The following is a 15,333-nucleotide window of genomic DNA, read 5'->3' as shown; positions in this document are numbered from 1 at the left end:
CAACAGAGCCGCTTGGGGGTTGCTTTCACCCACGCGAGTTTGATTCTCGCGGTTACGATTGAGGAATACCCGAAGGTCGGGCTCTTCTTCACCTCGGTTGGCGGTTCCAGCCATTCTCGACACACGCTGACTAGAGGCGTGCGATGGCGATGAGAGGTGCGGCGTATTCTCACGACCTTCGCGGTGGTAAGAACCGCCTCACGAAGTATGGGACCCTATCGTACAATGGCGACCAGGATTGGCTTGCTGACGGTGATAAGAATCGACCCGTCCAGCACTTTTATGGGTATGTACCTACGACGTGGCGTGGGACAGCTTAGGCTGCGTCTTTTCACCTAGTCTCAGCGAGACTGGTATTCTGCTTGGGAAGCGGTCGGTGTTTGCTGGCCCTTTGGAGCCCGTGGGCTTGCTTTTTGCCACTTGCTTACCCTTTCACCTTCGTGCTGCAGCGCTCGCGGCACGGGCTATTTCCCTTTGCCACGCTTTTGAGCGACCTGCAGGCGTTTTTGGCTATTGTACCGCCATAGCTGACTTGGATGACGTGCCTTAGTCCAAATGATCCAACCTTTGGTTGATCGTTTGGAGAGTATTGTAAAACCTCTCCAAGTAGCTTCTTATAGCGGGGTCAAGCTGTGAGCTTGACGGGATATCTCCCACAGCATTCTGCAGGGCTGAAGGTTTTTTGGAAGAGGTATCCCCTTGAATTTGGGGGGACCCCTGAGTGCCCTAGTTGGTTTGCTCATGTTCTGGTTGCCGGGCCATTCGTTGCTGTAGAATTGGTAGGTTGGAGACTCTCCTGATGAAGGATGAACACTAAATAAGACCCTCCTTCTAGCGCCAAACTGTTGATGCTGGATTTTGCACCAACGAAACGCACGTGCGAAATAGTACAGGGGGCCCTGAAATCACACGTGGAAGTAATGGATGAGAGATAGTAAATGCAATGGAGACAATTTTTAAAGTGGTTCGGATGCTAAGGTAGCAAGTCCTACGTCCACTGATGCTTATATTGATGATAGGGGTCAGGTCGNTACCTGTTAGATTTTATTTTGTTTTCTTTCAATTACAAATTGCTCCCATAAATCCAAGATTTTCGGTTGCTTCAACTTGTTAACGTTAGGGAACTTAGTGCTTTGCTACCAGTCCTCGTGGGAACGATATCCTACCCATCACTCTATTACTTGAGCGACTAGTGCACTTGCTAGTTTTGCATGTTGTAGTAAACACGCATCAAGGTGCGGTCCTCCAAAGATTATGTTAATGCTGCTATACCCACGGCGATCACGACGCTTTCTTCCTTGTTCCTCTTGGTTCTTCTCTTTTGCAGGAGCAGAGTCATCAATATACTCATTGAAATGCCCTTTCTTGATGAGCTCTTCGATCGCTTGCTTTAGAGCTCAGCATTCATCTGTGTGATGCTTGTTGTCCCGATGAAAGCGACAGTATTTTTTATTATTTCTGGCTGTCACGGGAGTTTTCATGGGCTTTGGTTCATTAAGCAGACTGGCCTCCTCGGATTTATTAAGAATGGTCGATATAGACACATTCAGCGGAGTATAATCAGCCTTGTCGCGGTCGCGACGAGGAACATGAGCATAGGATTTCTTGTGCTCGTAGCGGGGTTTCTTCCCTTTTCGTTGATCGTCAGCGTCCCCTCTGTGATCAGCTCTTCTACTTTCCCCCCGACCAGACATACTGCTTGATGCGTCGGGGTCACGACAGCGTAGTGCCGCCAACGAATTTTCTATTCGGAGGTACTTCTCCGCAAGGTTGTAGAATCCTGTGAGGGAGACATCGTCCTCAGCTTGTAATTCCTTCCACAGGCCGGTTTGTGGGCGAACCCTGGCTATAATGAGAGTCCGAATAGACTCTTCAGAGATATGAGCCACCTTGTTAAGTTCCCCTATGGAAACGGTCAATGTAAGACTGGAGTGATTCATCCCTTTCTTGCCTTATGTTGCTAAGGTAGCTCAAAGGCATTCAAAACTTCCAATTCGCTTGAAAATGCTTGAGGAACGTCGTGCTTATCTGAGGCCACGAACTGACCGACCCTTTTGGGAGTGACCTGAACCATCGTTTGGCATGGGAGGTCAATGTTACTGCTAGACAGCGGCATTTTGCCAAGTCTGAGACCTAGTGAAGCTCCATCAGGTCTTTAAATTCATACAGATGATCCTGCGGATCGGAGTTTCCATCAAACGCCCACATGTCAGGCATCCTGAATCCTGGCGGGAGTGGAGCGGCTAACACCTCGGGAGAGAAGGGGGACGCATATATGATCTGTCCCTGCTCATTCTACTGGGCCCTTAGCCTGTCTAGAGCTCGCTGCAGCTCTTCGATTTGCGGTAGCGGAGCCGCTTGGGGGTTGCTTTCACCCACGCGAGTTCGATTTTCGCGGTTACGATTGAGGAATGCCCAGAGGTTCAGGCCCTCCTTCTAGCGCCAAACTGTTGATGCTGGATTTTGCACCAACGAAACACACGTGCAAAATGGTGCAGGGGGCCCCGAAATCACACGTGAAAATAATGGATGAGAGATAGTAAATGCAATAGAGACAATTTTTAAAGTGGTTCGGATGTTAAGGTAGCAAGTCCTACGTCCACTGATGCTTATATTGATGATAGGAGTCAGGTCGCTATTAGCTGACTGACTTTACAATGATATTACAAGGTATCGATTGTTGAGAAAAGAGAGAGAGAGTAATTAATTGAATGAAAAAGGTGCGAATCCCTTTAATGAGAGATGAATTCCTAATTTATAGTCAAATGCCTTGAGGCAATCATCACTAAATCTGCGAGTTGGTGGGATTATCCATGCAAATTCTTCTTTATGTCACATTGCCCACCTTCCAGAGTGATTTGCGCGATTTAGAGCAGGGATTGGACATGTGGGAGCACCACAGCCTCCTGACTAGCCTGACGCGTGCCCACTATCCTGACAGATGCAGACGGTGTCTGTTCCAATGATTTGACTTTTGCGGGCTAAAGGGTCCTGATGTCAGCCCTTATATTTTTAGGCATAACAATGGATGTTGCAGTCATTTTGTAAGTGAAGACATGCAACGAAAGAGCTAGATTTCTATTTAAGTTAACAATAAATCACGAACTTTCTACCGGGAACAACCTGTGTTTAACAGTATAATATATATAATTTTGAATATAAATATACAAAATGATTTTATAGTCCTTGAACTAGTATAAGCAATTAATATTTAGGAAATATTCAAGTATTTCTTACCACCATGGAGTACAAATGTTTAAATAGCCACTTTTAATCTCATAAAAGTTAGTTGGGACTTCCTTTGTCTTGTAGAACTTGAAAGCAGCGAGAGGGCAGTGGCTTGCCACCTCTCTTGGTGCAGTTAGCTCAACCTGATCATGGTATACATAATCAAGTCGTTTTCCTGTGGTGTGTTGTATTTTATAGTATTATGTGATATTAAATATGTTGTGAGTGAATGCTGAAATGGCGTCGTAGTGAGTATTAATGGAACGGTGTCGTTTTGAGACAGCTCCAAGATGATCCTGACCGCTGATTCAGAGGAAAAACCAACGGCTGAGATCAAGCCTCCAGTAAACACTATAAAAGGATTAGGGTTTCTTATTAACAGTAGATCAAAACAGAAAAAGTCAGAGCTGTTTTTGTTTTTCCTTTTGTACGATTAGGGTTCTTTCTTTTGGGTCTGATTTCAAATGTAATCTGCGGGTTTCTTGAGTGGTTTGGGTTAATCAGTCAAGGGAAGAACTTCTGTGTTCTTGTTATAGGGATTTCTAGGTTAGAGGATTCCTAGGGCAGATTAAGGGTTTGAATCAGAGTTGTTTGATCTGGGTTCTTGGGTGTAAGCTTGTAATCGTGACTATAAGTGGTTGTTCTATAATCATAGTGCAACGAACTCCTTTTCCAGAGTTCAACGTGGATGTAGCTTGCTCAAATAGGGCAAGTGAACCACGGTAAAGATCCGGTGTTGATTGTTTGTGTTTTCTTTTTTCTTGGTTGTTTGTAGTTGATTCTAGGTTGATTGCATAATAGTGGTATCAAAGCCATCATCCTAGGGTGTATCTAGTTTTTAGAAATCGTTTAATTTTTTGACGAATCAAAAAATTAGGGTTTGTTTGAAAAATTAGGGTTTCTTCAAAAAAAAAAAAAAAAAAATTAGGGTTTCTCAGATTTTAGGGTTTCTTAATCCAAAGGTTCCTAGAGCTTTAGAACTTTGATTCTTGCTGAGTCTTGGGGTTATTTTGTGAGATTAGATCACAAACATCGGTTAAGAAGAGAAATCTTGGTTATTGCCTTGAGTCAGTACCAGTAGTGTTCTTTTTTGTTTTTGTCAAGTTTAAGGGTATATAGGCTGGAAACCAGTAACCGCCTTAAAAACTGCCTGGCAGTATTTGGCGACTTCTGGTCTAACAACGCCACTTACACCTTAGACTGTATCACACTATCTGTACAATACAATGAGTGCTATACGTATGGAGATCTCCCAATACGATGGGAAGATCGATTTCGGGAGTTGGAAGAAGAAAATGAAGGCTCTGCTTTCACATAATAAAGTCAGTCTTGCACTGGAGAAGGATCAAAAGAAATGGCCCGAGGAGAAATTGAAGGAGAAGGAGGAGATTGACGAAGCAGCCTACAATCTGATTGTGATGAACCTCTCAGACAGTATACTGAGGAAGGTTGATGGAATCGAAACCCCTCTAGGGTTATGGGGTAAACTCAAAACTTTGTATGCACTTCAATCTGCACCAAACTTAGCTTTTCTCAAGGGTGTTCTGTTTTCTCATAAAATGGATAGTAGCAAGACAATAGAGGAGAACCTAGATGAATTCCTAAAAATGACTTTAATTTTAAAGGGCACAGATCAAGAACTAGGAAAGACTAGTCTAGCCATGATACTGTTAAACTCCATTACCGAGGATTATCTTGTTGTTACGAATGCACTTCAGTATTCTGGTACTGTCCCTAGTGTTGACTTGATTGTGGCTGGTCTTAAGGCTAGAGAACTTGAGTTAAAGGTCCAAAAACAAAATGGGAGTAACCTGTTTGTTAGGGGAAAACCAGATACCTTTCAATCTGGTAAAGGCATCAACCTAGCCAGGGGTCCAAAAACAAGAAACGGGGTAAATGGAACAATAAGCATAAGGCAGAGTCTAGAAAATGTTTTTTTTTTTTTTGTAATAAAACTGGTCATCTGAAGAAGAATTGCTTTGAATGGCTTAAGAAACAAAAGTAGGGAAACACAGAGAGTAACCTAGCCTCATCCAAACACTTAGTTGAAGAAACAGAGGTGCTTACTGTGTCTGTTTCTGACAATACAAGAGAGTGGGTGTTACATTTTGGGTGCTCTTTCCACATGAGGCCAAATAGGGACTGGTTTCAAGACTTTGCGGAATATGATAGGGAGACTGTGTTCATGGGGAACAACAATGCCTGTAGGGTCAAAGGTAAAGGTAGTATAACCCTTAGACTCTATAGTGGGAAACTAATAAAGCTTACCCATGTTAGGTACATTCCAGAACTCAAAAGGAACCTCATATCCTTAGGAACCTTAGATGAGGAAGGATGCTATTACAGAGCCGAAAATTGGTGGCTGAATGTGTATAGAAACCAGAATCTAATCCTGAAAGGAGAAAAAAGAAATGGGTTATATATCCTATGTGGAGAATATTATTCTGATTGCCTAAGTTCTTCTCTTGTCACCTCAAATATGTCAGTAACCAAAAAATGGCACTTAGGATAAGACATATGAGTCAGAGGGGACTAGATATCCTAAGTAACCAAGGCATGTTAGGAAAAGACACTGCAATAACCCTAGAATTTTGTGAGAACTGCATTTTAGGAAAACAGCACAAAGTCAGTTTCCCAAAAGGCATACACCTGGCCAAAGGTTGTTTAGAATACATACATTCAGACTTATAGGGACCTAAGAGAGTGAGGTCTCATGGGGGCAGTAGTTACTTTATGTCCATTGTAGATGATTTTAGCAGAAAAGTGTGGATTTACACCTTTAGAACTAAGGACTAGGCACTGTCTAAATTTCAAGAGTGGAAAGCCCTAGTGGAAAACCAACTAGACAGAAAGGTAAAAACTCTAAGGACTGACAATGGATTAGAGTACTATGACACTGAATCTGATAAGTTTTGTAGTGAGCAAGGAATCCTAAGACATAAAACTGTGAGAAGAACCCTTCAGTAGAATGGAGTAGCTGAGAGGATGAATAGGACACTCCTGGAAAAAGTCAGATGCTTGCTGTTCACTTCAGGGTTACCTAATACCTTCTGGGGAGAGGCCTTGTCCACTGCAGCCTATCTGATAAATAGGAGCCCCTCTACTGCCATAAATTTTAAATGTCCTGAAGAAGTATGGTTAGGAAGAAAGCCTGGTTTAATTCATTTGAGAATTTTTGGGTGTGCAGCCTATGCACATATAGTGGGAGGAAAGTTAGAGCCTAGATCCACCAAGTGTATGTTCCTAGGATATCAAGATGGTACCAAGGGGTACAGACTCTAGGACAGAAATTCACCAGGGGTAAAAATCATTATTTCCAGGGATGTGGTCTTTAATGAAGGGGTGTTCCTTTGTAAAACCACTGAACAGAACACTGGTACCAGTACCCCACCTGAACCTACCAAAGATACAACTGAGAGTACAACCATTGAGGTGGAGCTTGTGGGTCAACAGGCTGAACCACCTCAACCTAATGAGGAACAAGCACTGAAAACCAACGAGGACTAGAGGATCCTGGATTTGATAGTGAAGAAAATGAAGCAGATGCCCTAGAGCCCCAACATGCACAATTAGAACACTATCAACTTGCCAGAGATAGAATAAGGAGGGAGGTAAGACCCCTTGCTAGGTTTTCTTATGCTGAACTGATATACACTGCTTTGCTTGCAAGAACAAGGATTCAAAGAACAGAACCAGACTCATATGAAGAAGCAATGAACTCTAAGGAAAGGGAAAAATGGAGGCAAGCAATGGAAGAGGAAATGACGTCACTTGAGGTAAACAGAACCTGGTCCAAAAACTAATCAAATGCAGATGGTTGTATAAGATTAAAGAGGGAATTTCAGCTACTGACCCCCCTAGGTACAAAGCTAGGCTAGTAGCTAAGGGTTACACCCAACGCGAAGGAATAGACTTCAATGAAGTCTTTTCCCCTGTAGTCAAGTATAAAACCATTAGGTTAATGCTCTCCATTCTTGCCCATTATAACCTAGAGCTAGAGTATATGGATGTTACCACTGCCTTTCTGTATGGTAACTTAGAAGAGGAGATTTACATGAGCCAACCTCTAGGTTTTATTGATCCCAAGAAACCTGACCATGTGTGCATTCTGCACAAATCACTGTATGGACTGAAACAGTCCCCAAGACAGTGGTATAAGAAGTTTGACAATTTCATTGTAAGCTTAGGATACACTAGGAGTAGATATGACAATTGTTTCTATTTTAATTTGAATCATAACATGCTTGTATATCTTTTACTGTATGTGGATGATATGTTACTTGTGAGTGAGTCTAAGTCTAAAATTCATGAGTTAAAGGGTTAGCTTAGATCAGAATTTGACATGAAAGATCTCGGAAATGCAAAAAGAATCATAGGAATGGACATTATCAGGAACAAGGGTAAACATGAATTAATCATTAGGCATAAATCATACTTAGAAAAACTAGTGTCTAAATTTGGTATGGCTGATTCAAAACCAGTGTCCATGCCTCTTGCAAACCATGTTGTGTTAAACAAGAGCCAATGCCCTACAACTGAATCTGGGATAATCAAAATGGAATATGTCCCTTATGCAAATGTTGTTGGATCTGTGATGTATGGAATGATCAATACCAGACCAGACCAGACCTGTCCTATTCCATTTCCTTACTAAGCAGATTTATGGCAAATCTAGGCAGTGAGCACTGGACTGCCTTAAAGGGAGTGTTAAGGTACATTAATGGTACCCTGAATGTTGGTTTAAATTTCTGTAAAAGGCATAATACACTTGACTTGGTGGGTTTTGTAGACTCTGATTTTGCAGGTGACAAAGACATAAGGAAATCCACCACCTCATATTACTTTACCCTTGGAGGAAATTGCATTAGCTGAAGTCACAGCTTCAGCTCATTGTTGCTCTCTCAACAACTGAAGCAGAGTATATTGCTATTGCTGATGTGTTTAAGGAAGTTGTGTGGCTGCAAGGTTTGTTAGCCAAAGCAAAACTGACTGATGGCAAGGTTACTGTACTCTCAGATAGTCAAAGTGCAATTCATCCCAGTAAGAATCCAGTATACCATGAGCAGACCAAGCATGTGGATGTTCGCTTCCACTTCGTCAGGGACTTAGTAACACAGGGGGTAATTGATCTTATAAAGCTGTCCACTGAGGATAATCCAGCTAACATGGGTACCAAGGATGTCTCACCTGCAAAGTTCAAGCACTGCTTGAACCTGTTGCATGTAAGATAACCTGTGAAGACCAGAACAATGAAGGAACTATTTGGGTTTGTTGCACTGTGAATGTTTAGCATTCAAGGTGGAGATTGTTGTGAGTGAATGCTGAAACGGCGTCGTAGTGAGTATTAATGGAACGGTGTCATTTTGAGACAACTCCAAGATGATCCCGATCGCTGATTAGAGGAAAAACCAACGGCTGAGATCAAGCCTCCAGTCAACACTATAAAAGGATTAGGGTTTCTTATTAATAGTAGATCAAAACAGAAAAAGTTAGAGCCGTTTTTGTTTTTCCTTTTGTACGATTAGGGTTCTTTCTTTTGGGTCTGATTTCAGTTGTAATCTACGGGTTTCTTGAGTGGTTTGGATTAATCAGTCAAGGGAAGAACTTCTGTGTTCTTGTTATAAGGATTTCTAGGTTAGAAGATTCCTAGGGCAGATTAAGGGTTTGAAACAGAGTGGTTTGATCTGGGTTCTTGGGTGTAATCTTGTAATCGTGACTGTAAGTGGTTGTTCTATAATCATAGTGCAGCGAACTCCTTTTCCGGAGTTCAACGTGGATGTATCTTGCTCAAATAGGGCAAGTGAACCACAGTAAAGATCCGGTGTTGATTGTTTGTGTTTTCTGTTTTCTTGGTTGTTTGTGGTTGATTCTAGGTTGATTGCATAACAAAACAAAATAGAATATGGTGCTTGATACACTATAGGAAAACCAGTCATGTCCAACGTCGGAGTCTGACACTGGTGTAAATATCACTTTCCTAACGCCAATAAGGCATCGAAGTATATACTACTCCCGTTGGAATAATATCGATATCTTGCTATTAGTCGACGCCATACACGTTGTGGGCCTATGAATTCAATATTTTGATGCATGCACACGGTGTTGGAGAAATACTGATATTTCTCAGTCACCATGCATCATGCTGGCATATGGAGAGACACAATCCAGTTCGGTTTCGGTTCAACTGATTGGTTGACTCGGATTTTTGGTTCGGTTCAAAAGCACCCAACCGGTTCGAATACCCGGTTCTGAAAACCCCTACTTCCACCACTGTGGCTGAGGGCCTAAGGCCAACGCCGGCTATTGACTTCGGGGTAGTTACTGTCTTTTTTTTTTTTTTAAATCTTTATGAGATCTTTATAAACATTTTTTTCACTCGCAATGATTTTGTATTTATTCAATATATTCTTTCTAATTATACATTCTTTTTATTAACGATATCAAGCCTTTATATTTATATTAAGAGTCGGTGTAACTCTTTTTTTTTTTTTTTTTTTTTTTTTTGGTGAAAGACGGTGTTGAAGCCCAAAATAGAACAATTAAAGCATAAAAGCTACATCTAAACAAAGAATATAGGATGAAAACATCCCTGAAGCATCATTCCTAAGGAGTCCATCAATACCAAAAGTAGCATACTTGAGGACTTAAAGTTTAGGATCGAAACTGAAATTGAGGTTAGCTAAAAAATTAGCACATCTATTGCCTTCACGGTACACATGATGGATGTGTATCTCCCAATCTTCATGCAACCATCTTTTAATGCATTTTATAACATGATTCTCCAACGGGTCTTGCGATTCATGGAATGAAAGAATTAACCAGAGTTAAGGAGTCACATTCAAGCACAATCCTTTTGAAGCCCAGCTTCCAAGCTAATTCCAACCCCTACAAAATTGCCCAGGCTTCAGCAATTAAGGTTGAACACCTCTCAATATTCCTGGTGTAACCCTTTTTCTAATAATAAGATATCATTGTATTGTATTGATTAATATCTTTTTTTTTTTTTTCTCAATTTTTATTTTTATTTTTAAATTGAATGATTTATTTAAAAACTCACTCCTTTTACCTTGAACCGCTGTTCTGAAACCCAACTTTGGGATGTCACTCGGCCAAGGAGTCGAGTCCCTTGTTGACTGGTTAAACTGTCAGTCTCACTGGTGATTTAGAAAGTTTAAAATCTAGCAAACACACCCCTGACAAATACATTAGTCCATATAGGTTCAAAATCCAGCAAACACACCCCTATGATCTAATCGCATAGTTAGGGTTTCGCTTTTCTAGGTCAAATTTCAACTGATTCCAACGACCAAAATTCAATATGACACCACCACCTAAACCACTAACCTCCACTCTACAAAACCCCTTTAATATTGATACTAGGTAGTCCTCTGTTCTCTGGCTGTGACTCGCGTATACTGCCACAATTCAGTTGATTTTTCCAATCAAATTTCATCTAATTTTGGCGTTCAAAATTCAATTCGACACCACCACCTAAACCATCGGCCTCCATTATACAAAACCTCTCTAATCCCAACACTTGGTAGCCCCGCATTCGTTGGCCGTGACTTGCGTATACTATTGCGATTAGGTTGAGTTTCCCACCCAGATTCTGGCAGTTATTGACACCACGGGGTGGGTGGCGGTCAAGTGAGGGTGGGGGGTGAGTGGGAGAGGGTAGGGTGTGTCGAAAAGTGGCTGGTAGTTAGGTTAAGGATTTTGAAACAGTGGAAAGTAGTAATCCGGCCCCGAGAAGGCCCCAGGTCCTAGTTAAACTGGCTGGGCTGGGCCAAGTATTAGAATACTGCCTTCAACTTCAATTTCTATCCATTACTGAAAAAATATTGAAAAGAAATTAAAATTTAATTAAAAACTTAGAATATTGAAAAAAAATTCACAAGAATAAAATTCTTTTATTATTTTTTAAATCTTAAATCATTTATTAAAATATTACAGAATATGAAAAGTAAGCTTACACCCTTTACTTTGTATTAATCAGTGTAGTAGATATGCATTGAATACTCGTATGTTCCATTAACTAATGCAAAGCAAAGTTTATGCTACGAGGAAATTTACACTATCCTAGTGGTACCAAGTGATGTTCTATAAATGGACTAGGCCTTAACCCGATTAAGGGCCCGGTTTTTAGGTTGACTGATTCGATCGGACTGATGACATAAGCAATTTCAACAAATTTAAAATCCAGCAAACACAGTCCTACACAATTACTATTAGTTCCTACAGGTTTGAAATCCAGCAAAAACGTCCGTACAAAATTATCATGCATCCTCGCAAGTTTGAAATGTAGAAAAGCACCTTTGTGATCTAGGCAGTCGCGTGAAGAGACTGGTGATGGCGACGATGATTGGTGGCCAACTAGAGTTTGGGATGATGAGGCTTTTGATGTAGGGATGTTGACGACTCTTATGGTGGTGTTAGGGAGGTCAAATGGTGCCATAATTTGTTGAAATCAGGGAGGCAGGTTGTAGGTCTCGCGAACAAGAGGTGGACGGCGAGCAGCGAATGGTAGGTTGGCGGTAACTGAAAATGGCAGGGTTTTGTCGTGGAGATGTCTTCGATTCTTATTGTGGTGTCAGGGAGGTCGGACGGTGCTAGAATCAGCCTAGATTGACTCGCGGTTGGACCGCAATTCACCATTTTTCCGACAATTCAACCACGAGTCAATTCGGTTTGATTGCTATTACTAGTTTCAGGGTAAAACTGGACCAGAAAGAACACCGGTCACTAGTTGGATTGGTCGGTCCGGTCCGATTTTCAGAACACTGAGTTGGTACCACAAACTAATAATAAATAGACATGTGTCAAAAAAAAATTAAACAATTCCATTCAGTGTTTTGAAGAATTCTAACTTAACTTCAACTTTTCATTTTCCCTAAACGTCGCCTCCACCTTTTGTCTCTGCCTCTGCGGCTTTGCCATCGCCTCCCATCTAATTCTTGTTAACTCAGTTTTATTTATTCAGGCAACAAACATTCAATCATAAGATATTTGATGATGAATTAGCAAATTAAGTACTATTTACCTTCTGTCTCTTATGTAAGCCACAAAAATTAAAAATTAAAATTACCAGCAAATTAAATACTATTTACCTGATTGGTGGCCTCCAAGTGGTCAACCCAGTCACGTATCATAAACTGAAGCCAAGAGGCTGCTATCATGTTAAATTGCTTTCCAGTGTCTACAAAACTTCTTCGTGCTAAAAGTTTTGTAGCTACCACCATCGGATCTGGTTTCAGTAACTAAACAATATCATCACAAAACTTAAGTTAAAATTTATTAATAGAGATTAAATATTATTAGTTTTAAAAATGGAACTAATTTCATCGATCTTTAGCAATTGCAATGGGTTTTAATTTTATAATTTTTTGTTCAAGTAGTTTTTAGATCACTTTGTTGCCACCTTGTTTTCTTGATCAACAGGGAGAATATTCCTGCCGAAAAAAGTAGCTTCGCTAGCTTCATTGAAGGGATCATTATATTTTCCATCTGCAGTTCTGTAAGGAAAATCAGCAGGATTAAACCGAACGCCAACCGGAGTTCTACCAACATTAAATAAGTTGTACTCCTGGTGAAGATGTCGCCGTGTTCCCAGATAAAATAGACCTAAAAACACTGGTAAATGAGGCCATATCCCCAACTTATCAATGGAGCGTACAATCTGCATATTGAACTATTATAACCCAAGCCTGATAAGCAAATTCGCAACACAAACAACACACACAAGATTAAAGATCAAAGAATCACACACACAACACAAGGCACGATTTTACCGTGGTTCGTCTATCCAATCTTGGATAGACTACGTCCACGTTGAGCTCCGAAATACAGACGCCCATAGCACTAAGAAGATATTCAACGATTACAAGAAGGACAAGAATACAAATCTGCCAAAAACAGACTAACACCCACCAAGGCCTAATCACTCAAGAATCTCTCAATAATCTGCAAGAAACAGAGGACAAATACCAGCCTCTAGAAGGAAACGCAACCCTCTCTCATAATCAACCCAGATTACACCCAGAAAGATTCTGCAAAAAACCAACCCTAGTGTTTTCCCTCTTTTGCAAACCCTAATACATGATTAACAACAAAAACGCGTTCTCTCTGTTTTATCACTGTTGATCTTCTTTATATATGTCTGCGTTCGTAATCCTCAACCCTTGGATCTGTCTTGATCTGACGGCTGAGTTTCGGTAATGGTCTTAAATGAAAAGACCCCGTTTTGGCTTCCAATGGACTTAAGCCAAAACGGCTCCGTTTTTGGCTTCACAGTATTTTCATGAACAAAAATTTAATAACAGTTAAGAAAACTGACAGAAAAAGTTAAAGCTTGTTTAATGTGAAATATCAGACTGGAGTTACAGCTAACGCCTTACCAGGAAGAGAAATTTACCAATGAGAGTCATCCGAGCAACGATCTCATGGAAGTCTCTGTGGATGAAATGATGCAGTTATGTGCTGAAGAGAGCCTTGATGAATTCCATTACTTGAGACACCGTAAAGTTATTTTGATTCTTATTAAAAGATCAGCTTCTTGCTTTCATATATATAGGCTAATGTAAGAGGATATTATTCAAATTGTTGAGGCCGATTAACGGTCTACGAATTAATGTTATACTGTTTTTATAATTTAGATTATATTTTGCATAAATAACTTAGACAAAACGAAATCCACCCCATTGGAGTGGTCTTTAACTCGTAGATTTTTCTTTTATTTTTTTATTTACATTGGAGGAAGTACATATATAATACTCTCTGTTTTTTTTTTTTTAAGTCGTTTTAAGGGTAGTTTTTTTTTTTTCAAATTAAATGTCGCTGCTTGTCTTGTCTGTCACCCTTCTCCACTTTACATCATGGCCCACATCTCCTCTCTCTCTCTCTCTCTCTCTCTCTCTATCTTATCTCTTCCCCTCTTCTCTACTTCTTTCTCTACTCTGCGTCTCTGCTTCCATCTTCTCTCTCTTTTTCACTATCTCTTCCCTATCTCCTCTCTTCCACATTTTCTATCAGCGACACCCCCTTTCTCTCACATGTATACGCATATTAATTGAAAATAATTGAGCCACCTCAGATGTAGTGTTTTTCTTCAATTGTCCACTAATACTTTGCTTCAATAGAGAATAAAAAATTGCTTGCCTTTGTTCATTTGTAAGGTTTTTTCGACTCACATGTGTATTAACTTTCTCAGTTATATCATCAACTTCATTTGTAGCTTCTAATGTTGGAAGAGCATTTAAATCAATTTCCCCAAGCACACTTCTGCTATTACATGGTTCAGCCATGGTAACTGATCGAACAGAATCAAAGAGATGGAAATGGAACAAAAATGGAAATGAGTGAGGGATGACAAAATAAAAGAAATGGAAATGAGTTAGGGACGACAGAATAAAAGAAATAGAACAGAGTAAAAGAAAAAAGACGAAGACGAGCAGAATAAAACAAATGTAAATTGTTTAAATAATTTAATGTGTGCAGTGGGAAAGTTTTTCTCACTTGTAAAATCTTTTCTCACCTGCAAAATCAGAGGAAAAAGTTGGGTGGGAGAGAGAAGAATTTTTTTTACTAAAAGTCGTGTATACCCTTAAAACGACTTTAAAAAAAAAAAAAAAAACAGAGGGAGTAACTATAAAACGTTGATTTTGGAGGAACAATGACTTTAAATGATATAATTGTTGTTTAATTTTCTATGAGGAAAATGCATTTGAATGATTTTTCCAAGTAAATTAAATTAAAGATGTTGGTGGAGATGCTAATGGCCACACACTGAATTATCAATTTATCACTGCAATTAACCAAGCACGAGAAGTTTATGAGTTTGGTTGTTGGGAAAATGAAAGACTATTAGTCTATTATAGAGTTTCCAATTACAAGTTCTAGCGTATTGAATCAAATGACAATAGTATTAGTATTGAAACAATGACATTATGATTACATTCAAGGGCGGACCCAGCCCCCTGGGCCTACCCTCACATTTTTTTTTTTTTTTTTTTAAGTTGTTTAATAAGCTTGTAAAAAAAATTCTACATATATACAGGCTTATCTACAGATTTAAAAAAAATGAGAAATATTATGTATATATCCAGACTT

The 15,333-nt window shown here is 40.0% G+C and overlaps 1 pseudogene; it reads right to left on the bottom strand.

Moving 5' to 3' along the window:
* LOC116111892 overlaps positions 1 to 14,528 on the bottom strand; it is a 33,973-nt pseudogene extending 19,445 nt beyond the window's left edge.
* Positions 14,529 to 15,333: the final 805 nt, after the last annotated feature.

This window comes from Pistacia vera, unplaced genomic scaffold, assembly GCF_008641045.1.
Source record: "Pistacia vera cultivar Batoury unplaced genomic scaffold, PisVer_v2 Contig653, whole genome shotgun sequence".
In the NCBI taxonomy this organism is placed as follows: domain Eukaryota; kingdom Viridiplantae; phylum Streptophyta; class Magnoliopsida; order Sapindales; family Anacardiaceae; genus Pistacia; species Pistacia vera.
The sequence above is the reverse complement of the archived record's forward strand: the minus strand, read 5'-3'. Positions and strand labels throughout refer to the sequence as shown.